The sequence below is a fragment of the Peromyscus maniculatus genome, chromosome X, assembly GCF_049852395.1.
Source record: "Peromyscus maniculatus bairdii isolate BWxNUB_F1_BW_parent chromosome X, HU_Pman_BW_mat_3.1, whole genome shotgun sequence".
Lineage (NCBI taxonomy): Eukaryota > Metazoa > Chordata > Mammalia > Rodentia > Cricetidae > Peromyscus > Peromyscus maniculatus.
The window spans coordinates 19,326,568-19,352,142 of NC_134875.1; the positions used below are offsets into that span (position 1 = coordinate 19,326,568).

At 41.2% G+C, this 25,575-nt stretch overlaps 1 protein-coding gene across 4 annotated transcripts in view; it reads right to left on the reverse strand.

The window, feature by feature from the left end:
* Fhl1 (four and a half LIM domains 1) overlaps nucleotides 1–25,575 on the reverse strand; it is a 61,867-nt gene that overhangs the window by 22,923 nt on the left and 13,369 nt on the right. For 3 of the 4 annotated variants that reach the window (XM_076561872.1, XM_015985586.3, XM_076561870.1), the window contains exon 2: nucleotides 18,270–18,326. The exons of the other annotated variant lie outside the window; for it this stretch is intronic. The gene's annotated coding sequence lies outside the window, so the exon portion shown is untranslated. The remainder of the gene's footprint in view (nucleotides 1–18,269; nucleotides 18,327–25,575) is intronic. 4 annotated transcript variants of the gene reach the window in all.

Sequence of the window (25,575 nt, forward strand, 5' to 3'; positions counted from 1 at the left end):
AGTCTCAAAGACCATGGGCCTGCGAATAACTGGAGAACTTTGAGCAAAGTTCAAAGTCCTCAGGACTCAGAGGAATGGAGGCTGGAATACAACAGCCCAAAGGAGAGGGCTGCATATCCAAACCGGAGTAAGAATGGTTTCTGAACAAATGAGAGAGACCACGTGAGAACAAAGCTCTTTGAATTCTCAAGGGAATGGCTAGGTAAATTGAAGGGCACCTGCCTGATCTAGGAGTGAGTCTTTCCTATAGCCTTCCTACAAGAAAAAAAAAAGAACCCAGTTGATAGAGTGGACGAGGAGGCCTTTCCTACCTAGAGTTAACAGACTTCCCACACAACTTCTGAGTATGAATGAATAAGGCAGGTTAACTGCGTCACACACATCTCACAACCTAAGCTGATTTCTCAGAACTAAAAAAAAAAAAAAAAAGAAAGAGGCTACCCCATAGCCAGGAACCATCCCCAGGGTGCAAACTACAATTGCATTCTGTAAGCTAATTTTCAATGAATGCCAGGGATGTAGATATGGAAGACCTATTTTATGAAACCATGTATATATAGGACAGGCTCAGAAGCTCAGGTGAAATAGTTGCCTTGGCTCAAGTACAACAAGGCCTAAGGTCTCAAGTGTTAGAAATATACACCATTTATCCTATACATGATCAAATATGCATTGAAGTCAATCCCACATGTCTATGCCAAGATGACTTCTGGGTCAAAAGTCAAGAAGAATTTTCTAACCGGCCTGTGGACAGGATAGATGAAATGGCAGCAACTGGCCTTCCAGACAGCTATCCACAATGACCAGGGACCAAGAAAAGAAGGTGACTATGGGAAGAAAAGCTGTATTGTCGGGCCTACAGAGATCACCCAAGACTCCTAAAGCTAACCCTTTCCCTCCCTAACCCTATGACTCGGCTCACCCCAAGAGAACACAAGGAAAGGGACAAGAACAATGTACAGCCCCTGAGAAGTAGTAAGACAGAGGCATTACTGGAGGATCAACTTGGAGGAAAGGGCAGACTGCTCTCAATGTCTTCCTGAGACTCCCCTGCAAACTCCCATCACCTCTCTAGTGGCAGAGCTTGGGGAAGGTCCACAGTCATATAATGTCTCAACCCTGTGCCTTATGTATTTTACCTATGCTTCCAATCAGGGATTCGTTTGGGTTAGCAATATGCCTCTATAAAATGAAAGGTCATCGGTGAATGGTACTAAAGGTAGTCTTCTGGAGTTATCCATAATAGTATATAAAAATATTTCAGAATGATAATAATGATATTTCTTGGGTAGAAACTCAAGAAAGCTGTGCATGGTTTTACATGTTCACAGTAATTGTTAAAGCTTCCAAGTTCAAGACCTCACCAAGCTAATCATTATCTACTGAGATGAAATATGCCATAAAATAACACAGCATAAGAACCCACCCTTTTAATATACATACTTCAATGTGTCTATAGCATATTCACATAGTTATATATCCACCCATACTACCTAACTCCAGAGGATGTAAACCACTCCCAAAGAGGTCTGGCCTTCTAAGCAGTCACTCTTCTTTCTCCCCACCACCAGCACCCTCCCCACCCAGGCCAGCCCCTCACATGCACAAGCCTACTTCCTGTCTCCATGGAGTTGCCTGTTCAGGACATTTTATATAAATGGGATCATACAGCATGTGGTGTCCCAGCTAGTTTTATGTCAACTTGATGCAAGCTAAAGTCATCTGAAAAGAAGGAACCTCAATTGAGAAAATGCCTCCATAAGATCTAACTAAGGCATTTTCTTAATTAGTGACTGATGAGAGAGGGTCCAGCCCACTGTAGGTGGGGCCATCTCTGGGCTGGTGGTCCTGGGTTCTATAAGAAAGGCGGCTGAGCAAGCAATGATGAGCAAGCAGGTAAGCATCACCCCTCCATGGCTTCTGCATCAGTTCCTGCCTCCAGGTTCCTGCCCTCACTGCCTTGAGGATGAACTGCTATATGGAACCATGAGCGAAATAAACCCTTTCCTCTACAAGTTGCTTTCGGTCAGGGTGTTTCACCACAGCAATAGTAACCCTAATGAAGACAAGTGGTATTCTATGTCTGATATCTTCCACTATTTTTATTCCATTAGATATTTTCAAGAATGTTATAACATCAATTAACACCTTGTTTCATGGCTGAATGATATTCCAGTGTACATATGCACAATATATTGTTCATCCATTATTAGCTGACACATTTGAGTCATCTCTACTTTCTGACTAGTATAAGGAATGCTACTACTAGCATCGTTTCGTATGAGGATTTTTTAAATGTGTGCTTTTAAGCATTCTTACTTTTATTTCTTTATTGGCTGGTGTACACACAGGTAGAGATCAGGACAACTTGGAGTTGCTTCTCTCCACGTGTTGAACTCAGATGCTCAGACTTGGCACAAGCACCTTTACCTGCAAAGCCATCTCATCAGCCCTTCAATACATACATTTTAAAAGGAGACAGGAGTCCAGCATGGTGCACACATCTTAATCCCAGCACTCGGGAGGCCGAGGCGGGCAGATCTGTGAGTTTAAGGCCAGCCTGGTCTACATATCAAGTTCCAGAACAACCAGAGATAAGTAGTGAGAGCGTGTCTCAAAAAAAATAATAAAAAGTACAAGAGTATATAATGAAAAGTCCCCCCCTCCCATTGCCTGTCATCAGATAGCTACTCCCCCTGTGAATTCACAACCACTGGTACCACTGTTTCCTTCTTCCTCTTCCTCCTACTTTTTTTTGGGGGTGGGGGGAAGAGATGTTTGAAACATAGTCACATCATGTAGCCCAGGCTGGCCTTAAACTCATGCTCCTCCTACCTCAGCCTCCTGAGTGATGAAATTACAGGCATGCTGTATTCCCATGCTCAGCTACTGCTGTCTTCTGATGCTTCCAGACAGACTACACATATAAGAAGTAGGGAGCTAATAGCTGTTATCTTTTTCACTCTTTTTGTAACAATACTAATTAAACAAAAAGAGGCATGAATTTAAAAGGGAGTTTGGGGGTGTCAACATGGGAGAGGTTACAGGGAAAAGAGGGAGCTATTATATATTTTAATTAATTTTTTTTTAAAGAAAAAAGGTGCCGGGCGGTGGTAGCACATGCCTTTAATGCCAGCACTCAGGAGGCAGGGCCAGGCCAAGGCCAGCCTGGGCTATAGAGTGAGTTCCAGGACAGCAAGGACTGCACAAATAAAGAAAACCCTGTTTCAAAAAACCTAAAGGAAAAATATGGAAAGAAGAGAGAAAAGCAAATGGAAATCTCAAATGAATCAGGTAGTTCCCAAAGCCTAGATTATTTCTGTGCATACAGAGAAGATGCCATCTAGAAATCTTATGCCAACTATGCTTAAGATCACCTTTATCTAATAAGCCACCCAGAGAGGAAGCGGCTTTTGATCCAAATCTGCACTCTTTACAGTAAATCAAAGGGCCTTGCTTTCGATTTGAAATGAATTTTAAACATTCACCTTAGTAAAACACTTACACTGACCATTACATGTCCGTGCAGAGCCACACCATAAGAGATTGGTGGCAATGCAGGATCTACTTCTCAATCAAGAGGTGCCTTGGTGTTCATTAAGTCCTAAGGCTGAAAAACAAACTCTAAAGCACTCGGCTTCCAAATGGTCGTGTTGTTTTCTTTACCTATTAAAAAAAGGCAAGGTGGCCTCCCAGCTGGGGATTATAATGCGAGCAACCTGAGCTGGGCACAAGCCCTTCTGGGATGAGACTGGAGACATATCACTCTGATGCATAGTACCAAGAAAGTGCACAACTCTGAGTCACAGGTCTGACCTTAAAACTACTGCATGCTGGGGAAAACAAAGTAACAATCCTGGTCATTATGTAAGTCTGCCACGGAATCTTCAACTATATCTACATCAGAAAAATTTCAACTCAGCCCACAATTGTTCCTGCTTCAAAACCAAAGAGTACCTGGACTCCTAGAGCCTCAAAGTTCAGTCCTTCCTGAAACAGGCACTTGCTTTTTAAAAGGGCACAGAAGTAACTTACAGAAGGGATGGACGGTCCTTGACTGTTTGTGACTGATGAACCCATTTCTACAGACACACAAGGAAAGGGAATATCACCAGCCCTTTACTCCAGTTGCACAGCAAACATTACAAAATAGTAACTATGGGCTGCAAGGGAAGGGCTGATGTTTATAAGTCGGCATAGCCTAAATGGGGTGTTTTTGATCAAACACCTCCCCTCAAGGCTCGGAAGATCTACGAGAAGAGGAGGGAGGAAGAGTGTGAGAGCCAGATGGTGGGCGACTCTGAGGGAACTGTTTTAAAAGTACACAGACTATCTATTGTTGCTAGATGTTAACATGGAGTGTTGCAGCAAAGCAGGACTGTGGAAGTACAGAAAAACCTAATTACTCTTATGTCCCTCCAAAGTAATCCCCCATTTAATGCTACAAATACATATGTAAGTTTATATAAATAACCATTTTGGATCAGAAACTGTACAGAGAAGACATCAATTCAGGAATGTACAATAGGCATTTAATTTTCAATCTCTCTGAACAAGTTCACAAATCATTTAAGCAAGAGTTGATGATACAAACCTATAATTCTAGCACGTGGAAGCCAGAGATGGGAGTGTTACCACAATTTCAAGGGCAGCTTAGTATATACAGCAAGTACCAGGCAACCTCAGACAACCTCCCGAGACTGTTTCAAAAAAACAAAAAATCAATTTAAATTTTAGTACAATGGGATTGAGATAACGAGATTGAACTTAAACTCATTTTAAGTTTTTATTTAACAAAATTAAGAGTAATGAGCATTTTTTTCTGGCTTTAGTGTGTTGTACCTAGAGTACAGACACAAGTCTTGGAACCAATGTCTTCACAAACATGATGGTCGAACTACCGAGTTATTTACCAGAAAACTAATTTTCTTTCATCGATGAAATGGGGATATTAATAGCTGTCCTGCTTTCCCTATAGAATTATTTTAATGAATGGTATATGCTCAATATTGTGTATCTAATATCAATTCATAAGTTAATCAGGCCTAGTTCTAAGTCGATATTCTCATTTTTCACATGACTCACATGTATCACATGGCATAAAACCTTAAGGGAGATGACTATGAAAAGACCAAGAATCCCTGTGGTAAGAATCCTCTCCCTCATGTTGGCCCAAACTTTCAAGTCTGTTGGATTTAGAAAATAGTAATACAGGTTTTTCAGTTCCACCCAGAGTTGAACTATTCTAATCATCTTCTACTCAGGTAACATCTGAGTCTTGGCAAAGGCACAAGGAGCTGGGGACAAATGTATAAAAGGCAAGCTCATGGAATTTTGGTTCTTTGCTTCGAAGTACAACTCAAAACCCTCTCCGCTACATACTTGCACGGGGTATTTTTAGCTGCTTCAAGTAACTGACATGGTCCATCCTTCATTCTTTACGAAGAAACTAACTTGGAAAGACTTCAACAAGCGAAGAAGTATAACAAAAGTTAGTTGTAAGACTTTTATTTGGAGGAAGAGGCAATAAAAGAAGGAACACTTCTGTTCTCTGTTGTTTCAAAGGGCTAGAGCTTTAGCAATGACTTGAAGAAGTGATTAATCCCTTTGTAACATAGCCAGGACGGGGTTTATTTTCCTACTGTTATGATGGTAACTTAGACCACACAGAACAACAATATCAGATATCAATTCCCGCCAGAGCTGTAACTTTCTAAATGTAGTGATTAGTAATTTGTCAGATTGTCTGCCATTAGGCACACAGACACTCACTACCCAGCAATCCGAACTGCTGTGCCACCTCTATGTTAAATCCTCAGATGCCAGCAAATGTAAACCAGGCCCTCTTTTAACGGAACAGCATCTTAGGTGTTAGAGATGGACGAACCAAGACACTGGAGTAAGTACCTTAAGAGAAGGGCTGAGGTCAAACTAAGAATAGAAGCTCAAGTACTGTCACCTGTTCTAAGCCTAGATCCAGGAGCTTCCCACCTCCTGCGAGCCAGAATCACAGTGTAATCAAGCTCCAAATACTTCCAACGCAGTCTTATAGTTGATACCATTCATCTTCTCAACTCAGTCACGGACATATCACTGAATTAAGGGTGGGACTGTACATATGAACTACAGAATATGCAGTATTTCTATACAAACTAACTTTTATTGGTAAAAATAAATCTGATTTGAAAGCTTAATGTGCATACCTAAATTCTAATGAAATCTTCCATACATTTGACCTATAACAGAAACTAGATATAGCTTAGAACTCAACTCTTACACTTTATATAGTAAATCAATTTTATTATGGGTGATTATGAAGCCATCAAAGGACAAGTCAGTCACATTTTGAGATCAAAGGGCAAGTCAGTGGTAGATGAATCAAAAGCACTGCAACCTAATAGTCTTTCTCAAGACTGACATGCACATTATCCCATGCCAATGAGTTTTTACAGGCAGTAAAGGGCCATGTGCTGTTGGAAGCAGTTGGTCAAGTTTATATCGCTCTTTATATTTAATTCTTTTAAATTCATTCTCTCCTGACACAGTAGAAGTCTATTGCTCAAGCCAAGCAACAGCAGCTGAAACCAAAGTGGAAAGTCGAGGATTAGCCCATACAGGAGTGGGGAAAACTGCTTAGAAATGCTTTTAAGGGTCTTCCTGCCAGCCACCTCAAGAGTGCTAGTGAAGACTTCCAGAAGGAAATATGCCCAGTCAGCCCCACGGGCCAATTTGGGGGACAGAATGAAGGAGGAATAGAAGGAGAGCTCTCTGTACAAAAAGCCATGCACCATCCCACACGTTCTGCTCAAACCGTAGCAATGTTAGTGATGTTTTAATAATTCGCACTCAACACTTTGACTTTAAGAGCAGGGCTTGGGACTGAGTCCAGCACACACCAATTTAAGCTGCTCTCCTGCCTTCCAAATCCAACAGAGAAGGTGGGAAGGACAACAACTCTTTTAAGGATGATCACACCTCTCTGTAAGAAGTTATCTGGCTTCTAACTGGTGAAAATAAAAATTACAAGTATAATATCCTGCTTTAATGAGAAGTCAGCAGAGTCTGGGTCACAGAAAGAGTTTAAGTTTTAAAATGGGCCAGCTATTTTTTTCCCAACTCTATGCCAGAATTCCAAAAAAACTATTACTTTTAAAAGTAAAATTAAGGAATTTATTTTCCACCTTTCTTTCATGGCATGCTATGCCAATGTAGGTACATTAGGGCAGTGTTCAAAAACTAGACTGAGTGTATAAAATATACGAAGTTAACTGCCGAAGAAATCCACTAGCTTTGCATTCAGATACATCCCCAAGTAAAACAGACTGGCGTATGGGCTTACACGATACAAACAAGCAGAACCAAATGTCACTGGTAGACTACAGAGGAGAAGCATGCAAGCAGTCACTGAAAAATCACTTTCAAAGGGTTCGCCATCAAATGTTGGTGGAGGGTTATGGGTGCACAGTGCTCAGGGTGCAAGTGGTAGGGCACTTGCCTCCCGTGTACAAGAGCCTGGATCCCATCCCCAGCGTGGCATAAAACCCAAGTGCTGGCACACGCCTGGAAACCCAGCACTCGGCAGGCAGCAAAAGGCAGGAAGACCTGAAGTTCAAGGTCATCTTTAACCCTTAACTGTACAGTGAAGGTGAAAGCAAGGCTGGGCCTATGTATGAGACCAGTCTCCTAAGAAAAAAAGATGGGGAAATAAAATATGGAGATGGAAAAACCGTGAAAACTTGATTGCAAGTCTACACAAGCAGACAGTGGCTTCCAAAAGGTATTTAAGACTACGGGAGAGTGATGCCATCTGGAATGGAAGGAAGCAGAGTGAGTACTACAGCCTCCAAATGAAAGGACTCCGCCAAACTCATGTGAAGGGTTTGCTGGCACAACTGGAGAGTCCTTAAAAATCTCATACTAAACAGCAATGTTGCACACATGCATTTCGGGGCTTTTAATGAAGTTTCCGAACCTACTCATAGCCCTATCTGAGGGATGATGCTGGTACCAGCCTCCAACTTCTTAACTGTATATTCCCCTTTATGGCTGTTTCAAATTTAAAGTGTCCACTCATCCATTCCCAGATTCCTGAAGGCACCAGAAAAAACTAAATATAACAGATGGGTAAGTGCTCACTGTAACTGGAAACCCAAATGTAACATCAGCTCTCACAGGCCAATACCTTAACACCAATGGCTTTAGTGTAATGGCCTTTCTGAAGACCTTTTGTCTTTAGTCTCCCAACAGAAATGCTACACTGACATTGATGGATGACTGATAAGTGCTAAGCAAAATTTTTTTTAGGTTGACATTAATAACCTTTACTTATTTTATTTTAAAGTTGATTAGTAAGTGTTCCTACTGAATGCTAAAATGTAGTATAAAACACAGTTGGATGTGTCTGTTGTTTTAAGTTTTTAAAAATAGTATAATAAATTTTAAAAATCTAAGTCAACTATTAGGCCAACCTCTAAAACACTTCTGTAAATTCCAGAGTTCTATGGACTATAATGTCAAAATTGTCAGACTAAAATGACTTTTCTGTACTCTTAGTACTTACTAAATCCATGGAGTTTAGGTTCCATAAGCCCTAACCACGCTGTAGATGTCACAGAAACAGCGATGTCACACTGGTAAATAACTTCCTGATTTCATTTCCCGACTCAATAGCTAACTCTACCCCTCTCACACACCGTGGGACCTAACTAACATTCTGTGCTCCTCTCCTCCATCCCAACTGTCCGCTTTCATTCACAGGACAAGAACCCTTAACTGTGTTTCCTAGGCTGTCCTTCCAAGACTCAATAGTACGAAACTGTGATCATGAAACGTGGTGGGAAAGGTAACAGCATATGTGTCTGTATACTTGCTGGCAGAAATAAAATCCCCAGAGTCTGAAAATTGAATTCACACTCAAGTCAGCACCTCTTCTTAGCCACCACCAAAATAAATGCCAAGATTTCAGTCAAGCCTGATAACAGCATTAAAATGTCAAAATTGAAGCCATGGAATGAAATATACGCCAGCTTGTTTAGGGTTAAATCATCCAAAAATTTAAGACCGATGATATGATAAGCCAAATGTTGTAAAAGGTTTAATTAGAGGATCCAGGTGATATGAACTAGTGTTCAGTGTTGGAATTCTCAACTTTTTTCTCTGAACAACCTAATAAAATCGATGGGGTGGTGCTATGCAATAAGGAGATAGAAAAGACTGTTCCATGCAACAGAAATCTACAATGATGTCAATAATGTGGCTACTGGAGGAAAAGGGGGTGAAACAAAGATACTGAGATTTTTCTGTGTGATACCAGCTAATTCCATCATTAGTAAGTGATATAATGCCTTTCATTCAATTCCTTTTATCACTAGTCAATGTGGTGATATATTGTGGTACCCTAATAAAATTTACCTGAAGATCAGAGGACAGAACAAGCCACTACATTAAACATTGAGGCCAGGTAGTGGTGGCACACACCTTTAATCCTAGCACTTGGGAGGCAGAGATCCATCTGGATCTCTGTGAATTCAAAGCCACCCTGGACTACATGAGATTGACTCAGTCTAGGAGAGAAACAGAGCCAGGCAGTGATGACACACACCTTTAATCCCAGTACTTGTGAGTCACACGCCTTTAATCCCAGCACCAGGAAAATTGAGGCAGGAAATGATATCGGTGGGTGGAGAAAGGCATATAAGGCAAAAGGAGACAGGAACTAAAGGCTTTGGGCCGAGGAAGGTTTTTCAGCCAAAGGAGTTGGTGAGACCATTTAGGAATTCGTGTTACAAGTTAATGTCTACCAAGCCCCTGGTACTAGATAATAAATGATGTAGAGAAACTAAAGAACTACCAGGGGTGATACTCCCTGGGAGCTTCCAGTTTCCTGGGGGAAAGGTGAATGCAATTTAAGATGGTAAATCTCAATAAAATTCTTTACTCTTTATTATTTAGACAGTTCCAGTGGGAAAAATGGGAAACACTCAGGAGGGGACCAAGAGGCGGGTCAAGAACCCGTGTAGTTTATAAAGACTGACACAATGCAGAAGACAAGGTTTGGAACATGCACCGAGTTTAAAAATATTGGAGCATTTTGTCTTGTTTCCCAGTTCACATCTGTCACATGAGCCAATGCAAAGGGTGGACTACATTGTCTCCACTTAGTCTGCAGTTGAAGCATTAAAAGGAGCAAAAGACATCACTGCAGGGGAGGTTCGAGAGATGGCTCAGCAGTTAAGAGCACTTACTGTTCTTCCAGAAGACCTGAGTTCAGTTCCCAGCACCCACATGGCAGCTCACAACTGTAACTCCAGTCCCAGGGAATCTGATTCCCTCTTCTGGTTTTTGTGGCCACAGACATACATGCAGGCAAAATACCACAACCAAGAATAGCCATCACCGGGTGGTGGCAGCACACGCCTTTAATCCCAGCACTCGGGAGGCAGAGCCAGGCGGATATTTGTGAGTTCAAGGCCAGCCTGGTCTACAGAGCAAGATACAGGAAAGGCGCAAAGCTACACCGAGAAACCCTGTCTCGAAAAACCAAAAAAAGAATAGCCATCATACCCATACACATAAAATTTTTTTTAAATTTTTAAAATGGGTTATGAATCTCCTATCTAGTATACACTAACAATTATGTATGTAAATGTTCACCATCGCTCACAAAATCTCTACTAGTTCTAGGAAAGAAACATATGAATACCTTCAGTAAATTATTTTTCAGAGTCTTGAACGATGGAGAGACATAGTTCCGTCACATATACAAATCTCATGGCTTAAGGGATGCCCACAAACTCAATGAGGACCACAGATAAGCACTAAACTACCTATTCACCATACCTTTTCTCTTCGGGTAAAGAACAGTTTAAGAAACTACTTCTCCAACAACTGGATATCCTCAGTGAGAGATGGTCTAGAGTGTGTGAAGATTATCTGGCCAACAGGACAAGAGAATGTGGGTACTCTTCTGAATGAATTCTACATAATTCATCCACTTCTCCTTAAATTCATTCTTAGTGCTGTTTTAAGCAAAGCTGAAATATTACCAATGAAAGAAGTAATGAAACAAATAAATTATAACAATTATCAGCACATTACACTGGACCTCAACATGTAACATAAAGCTCATATGATAATGATAATGAATATGGCAGAAGTATTGTTCCATTTTAGTGTTACTGATGGCTTCTGGCCTGAAGCTCTGATTAATTTCCCTAAAAGCTTTGATCTCAGATATACTTCTCATGATGGCCAGAACAAAATTTATAAGATGTACCTATGAACTTGACCTAATACATTTTCTGAGTTCATAGTTGGTTATAAGATATGTGAGTCAAGGTTTCAAATTCAGAAACTAAGGAGTAGCCAGCATTCGTCTCCCAAGTGTGGATCTTTCCCAAGTGTGCATCTGTAGCTGCTTCTCAAGACTTTGACCTATAAATAGAAGAGGTAATGATAGACAAGATCTTAAAACAATCTCCACATCTATGGAGGCTTTATGATATCTCAGATGAAGTTTTTGTTTTTACCAATTTGTACTGGACCCGAGTTCAACTTGATGATAGATCTGAACTCCATTGAATTTTGTGCTTGCAGAGCAAGGCACAGGTTGCTTCCCTTGCCGCGGCCTTGGTTGCAAACCTTATTAATCATTTTCTCATTCCTGTGTTTGGGTTTGAAGGAAAATTCACATGGGAGTTTGCTCTAAGAGAAGGCGAAAGGACTTCAAATAGACATTTTTTTTTCATGAGTAGACCAACACACTATGCACTAGACTTAAATACAGTAATGTACTCTGACCTTATTTTGGATAAATGATTGCATTGCCTGAATTGGAATGCCTTTGAAATGTCCTGCAAAGTGCTATATGACATTTCAACCAACTGAGGTCCAACATGGTTTGACTCTCAGACAGATACTCTGTCTTTATTCACGAGTCAGATGCAGATGAAATGACAGATTTCAATGTCAGTATCCAAAGATGACTTCCAGTCAAACTAAACTTTCTTATGGACTTCTATGGTGCAGTTTAACACATTTAAATTCTGAGATATAGTCTGAACATTTATGAGCATGTAAATTTATAATCCTATAATGAATAAGAGATAATTTAAAAAATACATTGTATATAATCAACGTTCCCTTTGCTTTAATATCCTTACAATAAGCTCTTTTAAAATATGTTCACAAAGAATTCATTCACAATGACTAAACGATACTTTATTTCACCAAAAAGAAAATTACTCTTTGGACACCAGTAGTACTGGATATATATGTGTGCTGTTAAGCGTGACGTGTACTCTGACTGAAAACTGTAAAAATCAAAGATTCTGGGGGCCAAGCTGGCTCGGCAGTTAAAAGCACTGGCTGATCTTGAGGACCCGAGTTCAGTTCCCAGCATTCACACAGCAAATCACAGTCTGTAACTCCCATACCAGGGGCTGATTCCCTCTTCTGGTCTCTGAGGACACCAAGCAAACTAATGGAATGTGTACACGTACACACGTACACACGTACACACGTACACACACACACACACACACACACACACACACACACACACACACACACAGGGGGAGCAAACATTCATATAAAACTTTTTAAAAAAGAAATACAATTTTTAAATTGAAAAAAAATCAAAGACTCTAGAGAGCACCTCTGAGAGAGTCTGGTTAAGACTCCTTCTGTAAGTAAAGTGGATTTCTTTCCTCAAGTGAAAATGAATTCCTCTCCAGTAAAAGGCTGGGAAAATGTAGGCGATGTTACAGAAGGTCAAAATTAAGTCCATTAAATCCCAGACTCCGCTTTAGTCACCATAGAGACAGGGAGAGAAATAAACCAGGACCCTTAACAAACACGCTGCACCTTTGCCAGACAGATCTCTGACTTACCATTATTTTTACTTAAGTATCTTCTAGTCCAAACATAACCAAATGTGAGGACTCCAAAACCAAACAGAACTAGACCCAAAAGAAATAGGAATTGCTCATTCAAGCAAAGGGCAAGCAACAGAGTCCAAAGTTACCCCCCCCCCCCCCCGCCGCCGCCCCAGCAATGTGCACTCCATTCCCCTTGAAAAATGATTGCAACATGAAGCTCTGGAGGCAATGACATATGGGGAAAATATGTGATGCCAAAGCCAGAGGAAACCATGTCAAAAAAGGAAAACAGACATGAAGTAACTGACCTAATTAAAAGGAAAGCAAGTACATGTGAAACCGAGCTCAGCTGAGGGGAAGGGGCACTGCCAAAGACCATTAACGTTCAAGAGAATGGTGCAGGCTTCTGCACAGGCATGGAGATGGTGGGCTGGATAGTGCCCTCCAGTTAGAACAGCATTAAGAGTTTTCTCCAGGGTATGCTGGACCTTTTAGAATGAAGTCTCATCTCCCGTCTGGTACTGGCCCACATCAAGAGGCTCTAAAACAAAATATGTGTTCTTTGTCATGGAGGTCACCAAGAACACAGAAGTGTGGTGATATTTTGTTGGTGATCTAACAAATAAAGCTTGCCTGAAGATCAGAGTGTGGAGCTAAACCACTAGTTAGCCACAGAGGCCAGGCAGGGGTGGCGCACACCCTTAATCCCAGCACTTGGGATCTCACACACGCCTTGAATCTCAGCACTAGGGAGGCTGAGACAGGAAGCTACATGGCCGGGTGGAGAAAGGACTATAAGGTAGGAGTAGAAAGGAGCTCGGTCCTCTTCAGGTTGAGGATTCCGTAGAGGTAAGACGTGGCTGTGGCTTGCTCCTCTGTCTCTCTGATCTTTCAGCATTTACCCTGATATCTGGCTCTGGGTTTTTACTAAGACCAATTAGGATTCGTGCTACACAGAAGAAAGAGAAACAGGAAATTTGAGCTAATGGGAAAAAAATACATAAGAAAGACCTGTATAATTGGAATTTCATGTTTAAGCTCTAGACAAGACAAAAGGACATTATGTTTCATGGTTATTTACTTACTGTATGACAAACAGGAATACTCTACCTATGATAATTTGTTTCAAATGGTTACCTACTGTGTGATATACAGGAATATTCCGTGATTCTCAACCTTGGAGTACAAACTTATGTTAAAAATGAACAAGCACCATGAAACCACAAATAAAATGGTACTTACATTCATCCATGTGCCCTCCAGTTCTTGTCCATACATCCCTATCACCTTGCACAGTTATAGCTACTATATATGTGTGTGTGCATGCATATATATACATATATATGTATATGTATACACACACACATAAATACACAATTTTGCAATCTGTATCTTAGTAAGTTTTTGCTAGCTATATTCTTTTGTATTAATAAGCAAACATCAAAAGTTAAATTTTTATCCAATTCGTGGCATTCCACTACAGATCCATCAAAATTTACTTAACCAGAAGGATTTGTTGATTCTTAGGCCTGCAATCCCAGCTACTTGAGAGAATAAGGCAGGAGGATCACTAGTTCAAAGCCTGCCTGGGCTACAGAGTAAGTTCCAAGACCAGTGTGGGCAACTTGTTTTGACTGTTTCAAAATAAAAAAGTAAAAAGAAGGCTGTAGAGTGACTGCCTAGCATGCACAGGGCCCTAGGTTCAATTACTAATATTGAAAAGAAATTATACCTGTTGAATAAATGAACCATTTTTCTAATGCTGGACACTTTGTTCTAATTGTTTATTTTTACAAGTAACACTGTAATGGATACCTAGAACATGGGTCATTTTTCTCCTTTTCTTGGGACAATCTGTTTCTTAGAACACATTTCCCCAAACAGGATTATAAGATTGACTTCTGCCATGTACTGCCACCATTTACAAGTTAATGTCACTCAAATAAGGTGGCTACCTTAGCATCAGATTTTCATTTTGTTTTTCCTTAGTTTTAAGGGTAAAGATGAACTAGGTTAATGTTTCAATTGTCTGTCTTTAAATACCCTAATGCTAGATGTGTTCTCATGTATATACTTACTTTGTGATGTAATGTGAATGGCTTTTACTAATCTACCTCCTGAAGAGTTCGTTCAGCCAGTAGTTCTGGAACATCTACCTCATGCCAGGGCTATACAGACCTTCTCACTACTTGCATGACTTCTGTACATAATATAGAAATTATCTTTTTCTATATGCAGACCATTTTCTGGGCATGATTTCCTTTTTGTTATTATTATACTTTTTCACAGTTGAGTTGGAGATATGTGAATCTTTTGGTCTATCTTCTGACTTTCTACCTTGTTACAACTTACATGGTGATTTCACACCTAGGGATTTGATAGTCTATTTCCTGTGGTCTTTGTTCAAAGTATTCTAAGATCCACATAAATATGTTCTCCGATAATTAAAGTTCTTATCCATAATTCCTAATTCTTCTGCTCTAACATAAATAACATTTTTACTAGAAGCATGTAATTTAGAATAAAAACTTAGATGAGTTTTCTTTATCCACCACATGTGGTATGTTGTATTAAAACTAGTTGTTTTGAAGCTACCTTGTTGCAATCAGAAGGGACCTCAGATGTATCTGAGAAGGGCTGACCCCATGCAAGCCTTTGTAAGAGGATACTGTGCTCTCTAAAGCCAAAGAAAAAAACAATGGATCTGCATGAGGCTTTTCATCTTTAGGCCGCTTTAGAGTAAAACCCTTTTGTGACTCAGAGCAGTGGAGGCCCAGACAAGTAGCAGTGTGACAAGCAGGATCTCCAGCCCTATGGCACCATGTGCACATCCGCATTTGAGAAGCACTGAGGGAGACCACAGGAATCTTCCAGAATTAAGACTTTTTTAAAAAAAAAAAGCACTCATAAGTTTTGATGCTCCTCTTAATCATGGACCACCAGAAAGTATCCCTTCCCTATCAGGGTTCACCTGCTACCCTTTTAAAGCACCCCCTTAAAAATAAACACGGATGGCTCAGGCCAGAAAAACAAGCAAAGTGATCTCCTGTAAGAAAGGACAATCTGAACTTTGCACCCACGATGTTATCTTGAACTGAAGTTGAAAAGCCGAGTGCCTATGTGAGCACAGTGTTCTAGTATGGCAATAGGCTCCCACCCTGTGTCAAGAAGACTACAGAGAGAGCTGGAGGCCATGGCAAGCCTCGCATAGCAGCCTTGCTCTCCCTAAAGGAACAGCAGCAATTTGGCTTCAGCCTAGTGTAGCCAAATGGGAACGTAGGCTTGGTGGTGCCAAAACTTCAGATATTTCAGGAGACAGAAATGTGGATGCTTAAAAGTGTGAAAGCTCTCGAGTTTTCAAGGCTGGCAACTCACTCGCATTTTAAAAGAACACCTCTGCATGCCAGATCCAGCCTACCAGCTTGAGACCATGGTTCTAGATGGAAGAGTTCTGAACTCTTTAAGCCTGTGTGTAATCCATCTGTGCTGATTTGTATGCTGACTATGTGAGCTCCAAGAGAGGGATCACATCAAATCAACGGCACTATGACTACATCTTTGAAAATTTAGTTTGGTGAATATTTAAAAAAAAAAAAATCCTGCCAAATCAATAATGAAAATAACCATATGGCAGTTATACAAATATTTCCTAAACGTGAAACGTATCCAATTCATTAACAATATTATCATTTCTACAGTACAAATTAGAGCACTCATGTTTAGGCCCGCTCGTGTGTCTGCTAACAATTACGTTGTAAGGGCTGGAGAGATGGCTTAGTGGCTGCTTTTCTAGAGGACCCAGGTTTGATTAGCACCCACATGGCAGCTCACAGGGTATTGTAAATCCAATTATAGGGAATCCAGCAACCCCTTCTGGTCTCCGCAGGGACTGCACAGACATGTATGCAGGCAAAACACCCCCACACATAAAGTAAGCCTTTAGAATTTTTTATAAAAGTATTATGTTGTGTTCAACTATATTTCAAATAATTTTGTAACCTGAAGGCAGCCAAATGGAATAATATCAAGTCCTTGAATTGTAAACTTGGTGGAAGATAAATGCTGTATAAAGCTTTAAAAGGGAGACACCATTTTAAAAATTAAACCATCCTCCTGTGGAAATTGCAAACTTCATTTCCTTCAAAGGTTTAATTTGCCCAAAAAAATGTTTAGAAGTAGAGTGTGAAATGCAGTTTCCATTTGGACCTAGGCACAGCTGTATCTGCAGCCAGCATCACGCACTTTCTCGCTCATACCTGCTTATTACGGAGGTAGTGGAAATTAAATTGCAGGCGTCAAGGATGGGAGTGGAAGCAGGGCCTGGATGACCTTTTCAGTATTATTAGCAAGGTGGTACTTTATAAAGCAATTTTCAGTCTCCTTTACCTGGTAAAGGGAAAATAACCTAGGTTTGCCCTATACCACAGTGGATCTTTAGTGCTTGGCTTTTACCACAACACTCCTGCCTTGACACACAGTGGGGCTCAGCAGATTAAAGGAAGACTCAACACAAGATTCAGGGCTGTAATCCTGTGTATTTCTGTAGTGATTAAAAAGAATGGGGGGGGGGATTTCGCAGGTTTACCTAGGTAGAGACGATGGCAGAGCAACCTTTTCATGTATGAAACTGGAAATCTCAACAGGTACAGTGCTCGCAAATATGTCTCTCATTAGTACAGAGATGGGGGACAAGAGGAAGCAGTCACTTCTGCATTGTACCTGGAGTAGATCTCTCTCAGATGTCCCTCCTGTTATTTTCAAAGATGGGAGTCCCTTCTCTCAAGAAATAAGGAAGCCTGGATTACCACAGAGCATTAATCAGCCACAGGCTAAAGGAAGCAAAGGCTATCTAGCCAATGTGTGTGGTAAATGAAAGGTCCAAACAGTGTGGCTACATGCACCAATGGCCGCTTCAGAACTTGAGGGTAAACCAGAAAAAGCATACTGGCTCACGTTATGGCGGCCCAGCAGAAATGCTCCTGGGTGGTGTTACCACCAGGTTTTTACCGACTTGACTCCTTCCACCCAGGACACAGTGTTCCGGTCACCATCAGGTGTCCTTTCGCTCATCCCAGGCTTTGCTCCACGCAGCTTTCCTGCTCCCTACTGCTCACACTGCAACATGAGCCGCTCTTTCTTTCCAAGCAAACCTTCTGAAGGTCTGTGGGGCCTGCCACAGTCACTTCTATGTTCTCAAATTCAAAGCAAATGAGGCTTGTGCTTGAAAAGGCATTCCCCAGAGAGCTAATATTTAGGGTAAGCAGTAATATCGGTTGAGCCAATTAAAATAAACCTTCTTAAACTTCTCAAACAAATAAAGCCCTTGTATAATGCCACAAATTGGAAAGTTAGAGATCAGCATAAGAATCTGTAGCAATTAGTAGCTCTTACCTCACACAGGATGTGTTCCCGAAGGGCTGGACACAGCTAAAAACAGCTACCGGTTGCCTAAATTGGAAAAAAAATTAGCAAAATTACCTTTTTAGAATAAAAGTTAGAAATAAAAAAAAAAATCTTCCTTTGAAGACTCATGGCAATACATTCTCCTTTGTATTTATAACCCCAAAAGTTAACGGAAGACAGCCAAGATGGTCTGTACATTTCTGCGAATGTCTGTTTATCATATAACGTTAGCCCTGGCAGTGGCTCCGGCTCCCTCATTATCAAGCTGTATTAGCTCAAACTCTCAGCATTGTTAGGTGGGTGAGCTCATGGCCTATTTCAGTTTTAAATTAACACTTGGCAATCACCCGGGTAATCAAAACAAATGATTCAGTCATTTAGAAGAGATTTATTAGTTGAGCCTTTTTTCCTTTCTCTTTTAACATCTTTAGAATATTTTGCCACAGGAGGGCTCTGATCCAGTCAGAATATAGAGCACAAGTCACCAGAGGAATATTTAGGTGTTGCCATGGAGATGAGGTACCCTGTGACCACTGAAGTTATCTCCCATCAACAACAGGATTAGGATGCAGGCTAGTTTGCAGGTTCTTCCCAATGTGCATGGTGCTGTGGGACTAGGAAACAGGTGTCCCCTGGCTGCTGCTACCCAGGACACAAGTGCACAACACAATGTCCTCCTGACATACAGCTGCCCTGCAAACCCATACACATCCCCATCTTGTACCTTCTATCACTTGTAAAGGGAACCTGGTGAATGACAGCTCCCTGAGCAGGATCCTGGTTGGGTCTTGTTTATTTGAGAAAGGATCTCACTGTGTGATCCACACTAGCTTCAAATTCAGGATGCCCCTGCTTCCACCTCCCCCACTGCTGGCATCACAGGTATGTGTCACCACAATCAGCGGCCAACTGTTTTGTTCCCACACCCAGAACAGGCTCTCAGGAAGTTTCAGTGGGACAAACATAAAGCAAGGGTTGCTATCAGATCTGAAATCCCTCCTGTGCCCCCACAACCATTTCCAGGCTGTGACCACACATTTCATTTTTTGCGGGAACCAGACAAGAGCTGGTGCAGTTAGTTCTATATGCTGATATAGATATCTATAGATTTGCCTGTTTTTGAGATCTTGATGACGACTGTCATAGTTAAGGACAACTATTCCGAAGTCCAAATGAACACACTGTTAACTGAAAGGACAGGGTTCTTGCTGGCCAAGTCAAAAGCATGGCCAATCTGTGTCAGTGGTAAAGAGCTAACATTCAAAGAGAGTTCTTTAGAAGTGAACTCAGGCCAGGCAGTGGTGGTGCACACCTTTGATCCCATCACTCAAGGCAGATTCAGGCAGGTCTCTGAGTTTGAGACCAGCCTGCCTGGTCTACAGAGAGAGTTCCAGGACAGCCAAGGCTCCACAGAGAAACCCTGTCTTGAAAAAGAAAACAGTAACAACAACAAAAATGAACTCCGAGGACTACCTTTTACTCCTCTTCCCACCTACACAAGAGAAAATACTGTTATTTATTTCATGCTACCTTTTTGTTTTAATATTTTATGATGGCAGATAAAAAAACCTTTCTTTCCTACTTCTAGCTCGGCTGCAAGGCATGTCTATACAAAAATCTCATCTTTCGCCCACACTCCACTCATGAAACTTGCTGTTTCTAGAAGGTGCCACACCCTTGCATGCAGCTGTGAAAGAATACAGCGTATCACAGCTGTTTACAGACAGGCTGCCAGACTTGGACAGGCTGAGGTGAAACACTGGCTCTATCTTGTTAGCCGCCCAACCTTTCTGAATTTCCTAATGGTAACCAACCTCACCAAGGCAAACAATCAAACGAGTATGACACATACCGATTATTAGATACACAGCCATCACTTCTTAGCGCAGACAAGCACTTAAGACGCGATCAACTTGGGGAACAATTTGTTATGTTCCTACAAATACATCACACCAAATGTATTCTTCTTTTAGACCCAACCCACCTTTAATTTCAAACTTGAACTCCTCACACTCTAGTTTCAATATCCCATTTCATCTTACCCTTCCAGAACGGATTATTCCTGGAGATAGATACAATTTATATTGGGTTCTTCTAAAAGGGAATCTGGTTCTCTACTTAAAAGAGTCAGCTTCCCTCCTAAGATCTTGGCCCTACAAATGCCTTCTTGCTACCTATACAATTTCTTGCTGGGTAGGGAGGTACTACCAGTCAGACGATGCTGAAAGTCTTCTATTAACCAGACCAGGCTACTGGCTATCCATTCCAGAAGTCCTTGCATCTCATGTTGCCTGGCACCCTCCAGAGGGCAGGAGAGAGAAAGAGTTGGACTGAGGAGGCAAAGCTCATACACTGGGGTTCAGCTGAGCCTGATGGAGCCGTTTTCTATGCCCTAACTGAGAGCTCCCATCAGTGACACGGAGAAAACTCACAGTGAGACCTGGCCTGCATCTGCATCTTCCCCTCACTTTCTTCTCTGTACTAGTTCCACTTACCACTAGCTGGGGTTATGAGAATAAAGACACAGTAGGCATTATATGTGTGCACTTCTCACTACGTAGAACAGAACCATGGCTTTGAGCAGACATAATGCAAAACAAAGACAAAAAGCAGAACAGCCAAACCTTGAGTAAATGTAATGACAGCAAATTAATCTTAAACAAAACTGAAATACTATAGAGTCAGTTACACTTTCAAATAAATCCTGCCAAGTTTACCCTAGTCTGACAAATTACTAAGTCAAATTACAAACACCATTTTGTTATTCTGGAATAAGCCAGACATTTCTTTCATCTTTGAGGCATTTAAGACACTTCAGGTTTAATGAAAGTATTCTGGTCAAAGACACTGATGACCCTACCATAACTTTCAGCCAAGCTTAAAGGATCCCCAAGTTGCTAATAAATCAAGTGAATTATGTGAAAAAACAAAATGCAGAGACAACAGCTGTTTAAATGAACTTAAATGACCAGTTGAATCATTCAAAACGGATGATCTCCATGTATTCATTGTTTCCTTTCAGATGCCTTGGGTGTGATTGTCATGGCGACCATCCCTTAATCATGTTCTTCAGGATACTATGTTCCACCTAAGAAATCAAAGAGGGGTGAACTCTTACTATCCCCTTAATTAGAGACACTTGTGATGGTAACCAATAGGCTCAGACTTCCCATTTACTCTACTTTACTTATTTCCCTACTTGTATTAATATGTTACCATAAAATGCAATAATAAATCTAGCTGAAATGTCTGCTGGCTCCTTTCCTCTAGAAGAACTGAAAATAATTTACTGAGATAAATGGTTTGATAAAAGATGCCTTTGATAATTTTAATAATTTCAACATAAGACCTGTAACATAACTAGCTACTCAGTAATACATTAGTTTAATAAAAGAAAAAATTTACAGTATATTTTCAGTCATATAAATGTTAACACTGTCTAAGTTTTATTATTAAAATAAGATTAAGTATATAGAATATCTGATAATATACTCTTGTACTCTGGAAAATCATTTATTACATACAAGTTTTTACATTTATTTAGTGTTTTTAGAAATATGGAGCACCTCACAAATGTGCATACCATCATCATGGATGGCCATGCTAATCTCCTCTGTACTACCTCCATTTTACTACCCACGCCGTCTAACTGAGCATTTCTTTTTGTTGGGGATGTGAGGAGGAGGCACACTCACTTGTGAGCGTGTACAGGGAAGTTAAAACTTGGTGCCTTCCTTGGTCACTTTCTGCTTCAATCTTTGAGACACAGTCTCTCTCTGAACTCAGAGCTCACCAACTGGCTAGAGTAGCTAGTCAGTAACTCCCCAAATCCTCCTGTCTCCATTCTCCACAGCACTGGGATTATTACAGACATGCAGCCTTGCATAGATTTTTTTTTTTTTACAAAGGTTCTAGAGATCTGAACTCGGGTCATCATGCTAGTGTGGCAAGAACTTTGTCCACTGAGCTATTCCCTCAATCCCTCTACATTTATTTAAGCACTCATAGGCTTCTTCACAATTTAGAGAAGCGTCATCATTATACAGTTTGGGGAAAGATCCGTTCTCTTCTTTAAAGGCATCTGTTGTATGCGCTACATATTTAAAGTTGCCATCAGTCCAGATTTTTCTACAGATTTCATTTCATTCAAAAACTACAAAGTACACAGATTTCCCAAAGTTAGAGCAATGAGGCATTTTAAAACTGCATTGGAATAGATGTGAACATGTTTTGATAGGTTTTCAAACCAGTTAATTAATACGCTGTGTCTTCCCTCTAAAGCAGCAAAAGGTGGAAGAGTGAAAAGTACATCTCGCCATTCCTAATTCCAAGGCTAAGGACCAAGCTCTTTCTATGACCATTGCTTGATACAAGTCTCAGGGACCTTTGGCCAAAAGGGAGAAGAATATATATTTGTCTACTTTTTTCTGAAATGTTAAAATATTTATAATATTTACAAATTTCAAGAGCCATTTAAAATAGATGTGAAACCAGACCTATTAGACACTCAGAAAAAATGCATACAAAAGCATGAGTCAAATAGTGAAATCCAGAAAGGAAAATGGAGTGACAAATATTTGCTACAGTCAAAGGTAAGCCCTTCACATTCTTGTCCTTTGCCCTAATGTTCAATGGTATTTTTGTTGTGTTTTAAAAATAAGAAGATTGATGTTCTTTCAATGACCATTACTGTTGCTCCCAAATAAAACAAATGATAAAATACAAATTCACTTAATTGACTGAGAGAGAGGCTTGAATTAGTCATTGCCAAGTTTACAACTTTCCCACAACTCCAAGCATTCTTTCATATTAAAAAGAAAACAGCATTTTCCCCTTCTGACATGACGACTATGGGTAGCTTTTCAGGCAAATATAATTTCTTTTTTTATCTAACTCTCTGTAGACCACTCCCCAACCTAGAGCTAAATGGAAGGCATGAAGGACAGGACTGTGTAGAGCCCATATGACAATTCTGACAGCCGCACTGGAGCACCACAGTTACTCTAAGACGGTCCCCATGAGCACCCCTAAACCGTGCCCATTCTTCATGAACAAACGTGCAGACCTTTCCTTCCTCGTCATCTCCACTGTCCGAAGATGGTTTAAAGTGTGTTTCATGTGTCTGGGTGCTTTGCCTGCATGTGTGCCTCTGAACCACATGTGTACCCGGTGCCAAGGAGGCTAAAGAGGCTTGTCAGAGCCCCGGAACTGGAGCTCAGGTGGTTGTGAACCCCCATGTAGGTGCTGGGAATGCAACACAGGCTCTGAACCATTTCTCTGGCTCCTTATTGAACTTTTTAATGTTGGGCATAATCTCTTCTTCATGTAGCTACCAGAATAATCTTTCCAATAAATCTCCTCAACTGTTTTATACTAGCTGGGGGGTGGTGGCACACACCTTTAATCCTAGCACTTGGGAGGCAGAGGCAGACAGTTCTCTGAGTTTGAGGCCAGCCTGGTCTACAAAGCGAGTGCCAGGACAGCCAGGGCTACACAGAGAAACCCTGTCTCAAAAAAATCAAGATAAAAAAAAGAAAGATGTTTTACACCCTTTCTCTAAATAAACCTTCTTCTATGTCTGACCTAGGAGCCAAGGTGTTCACCATGGAATACAAGTCCTTTCACTGGGACGCTGGCCTCCTGTCCACGGCCCTATCTTTGGCTGCCTCATTACCTCGAGAGTTCTAGGCCACTAAGGAACACACAGATGCCTCTTCCATCTAAACCAACGCCTCTCAAAACTGGCTGCACTTGGGGGAGCCAGAGACCAGTGATATATATGGATACTGTTATGCTCTGAATGTGCCCCCTCCAAAACTCAGGTGTTGAAACTTAATAACCAGTGTGACATTTATTACTTGGTGGACCCTTTAAGGCAGTGGTTCCCAACCTTCCCAATGCTGTGTGACCCTTTAATACAGTTCCTCATGTTGTAGTGACCCCCAACCATAAAATTATTTTGTTGCTACTTCATAACTATAATTCACTACTGTGTATATATATCTGATATATGACCCCCAAAGGGGTCCCGACCCTCAGGTTAAAAAGCACTGCTTTAAGGGATTAGAACATGGAGGCTCCACCCTCCTGGAAAGAAACTGAGGCCCTTCCCAGTGCTGTTCCACTGCTTTTGTGTTAAGCCCTCGGGCCTTTCTGCCTTTCCCCTAGGTAGTGTCTTCTCCACTAAGCACACCTTTCCAGCGGGCCACACGTGTCTGGCCAGGCTGCCCAGGCCAGGCTGCCCAATGGTGCTTCCGATTTAGCAGCTGCAGGGCAACATTGCCAAAGCAGGACTACCTTTGGGGGCTTGAGGACCTCTTCAGACTGCCCAATAGTCAAGGACCCCTCCCACCTGCGGCCTTCCCTTCCTCTCTTTCCTCTACCAGCTTTCCTGACCTTCCTTGGTGCAAGAACGTGAATATTTCCGTATTCTCTGAAATCCATTTTTAAGCGTAAGTAACAAGACAACATTAAGAGGTAAGGTCTTGAGGTGACATAAGGAGGGGGAAACCCTGGTGAGTAAAGTTTGGTTCCCTTACAAAATGGCTGACAGAGTTCATCTCTAGGCCTTCCACCCCACTTCATGTGAAGATACATCATCCCTTCATTCCAGAGGATGCAGCATCAAGAAGCCATGCTGTCAACTGTAAGCAGTATTCACCATTATGAACTACTTCATTATGAACTACTCAGCCTCTAGAAGAGTGAGAAATAAATGTGTTCTTTTTAAGTCACCCCCAGTCTTGGGTATTCTGCTATAGCAATACAGAATAATACAGTACCCTACCCCCAACAAAGATTCCCAAAGCTGAGAGTCACTGCCCCAAGTCTGCATAGCTCGTGGCTGTCACACTTTGGTAGATATCAGAATGACCCTACGGGGGTCCTTGTTCTAACACGGGGGGGGGGGGGGGAGAGGCCCCATTCCCCAGAACTTCTGATTCAGTCAGCTTGGGTAGAGCTCATGAACCTGAATTTCTAACAAGCTTCTAGGACTTAGAATATCTGATGCTCTGTGCTCTGGGTCCAAGGACCCCACATGGAGAAGCACTGATGTGCAGTCATGATGAGTATAATTATATGATATAAATAGATGTACCGTAAAACAAATAGTAAGTCTATCTATAGGTTAAGCACCCCTTCCCTGAAATCTGTATGTTTTTGTTGTTGTTATTGTTGTTTTCTGAGATAGGGTCTTGCCAATGTAGCTTTGGCTGCCCTGGAACTCACTATGTAGACCAGAGGTAGATCTGCCAACCTCTGCCCTGAGTGCTGGGATGAAAAGGCATGCACC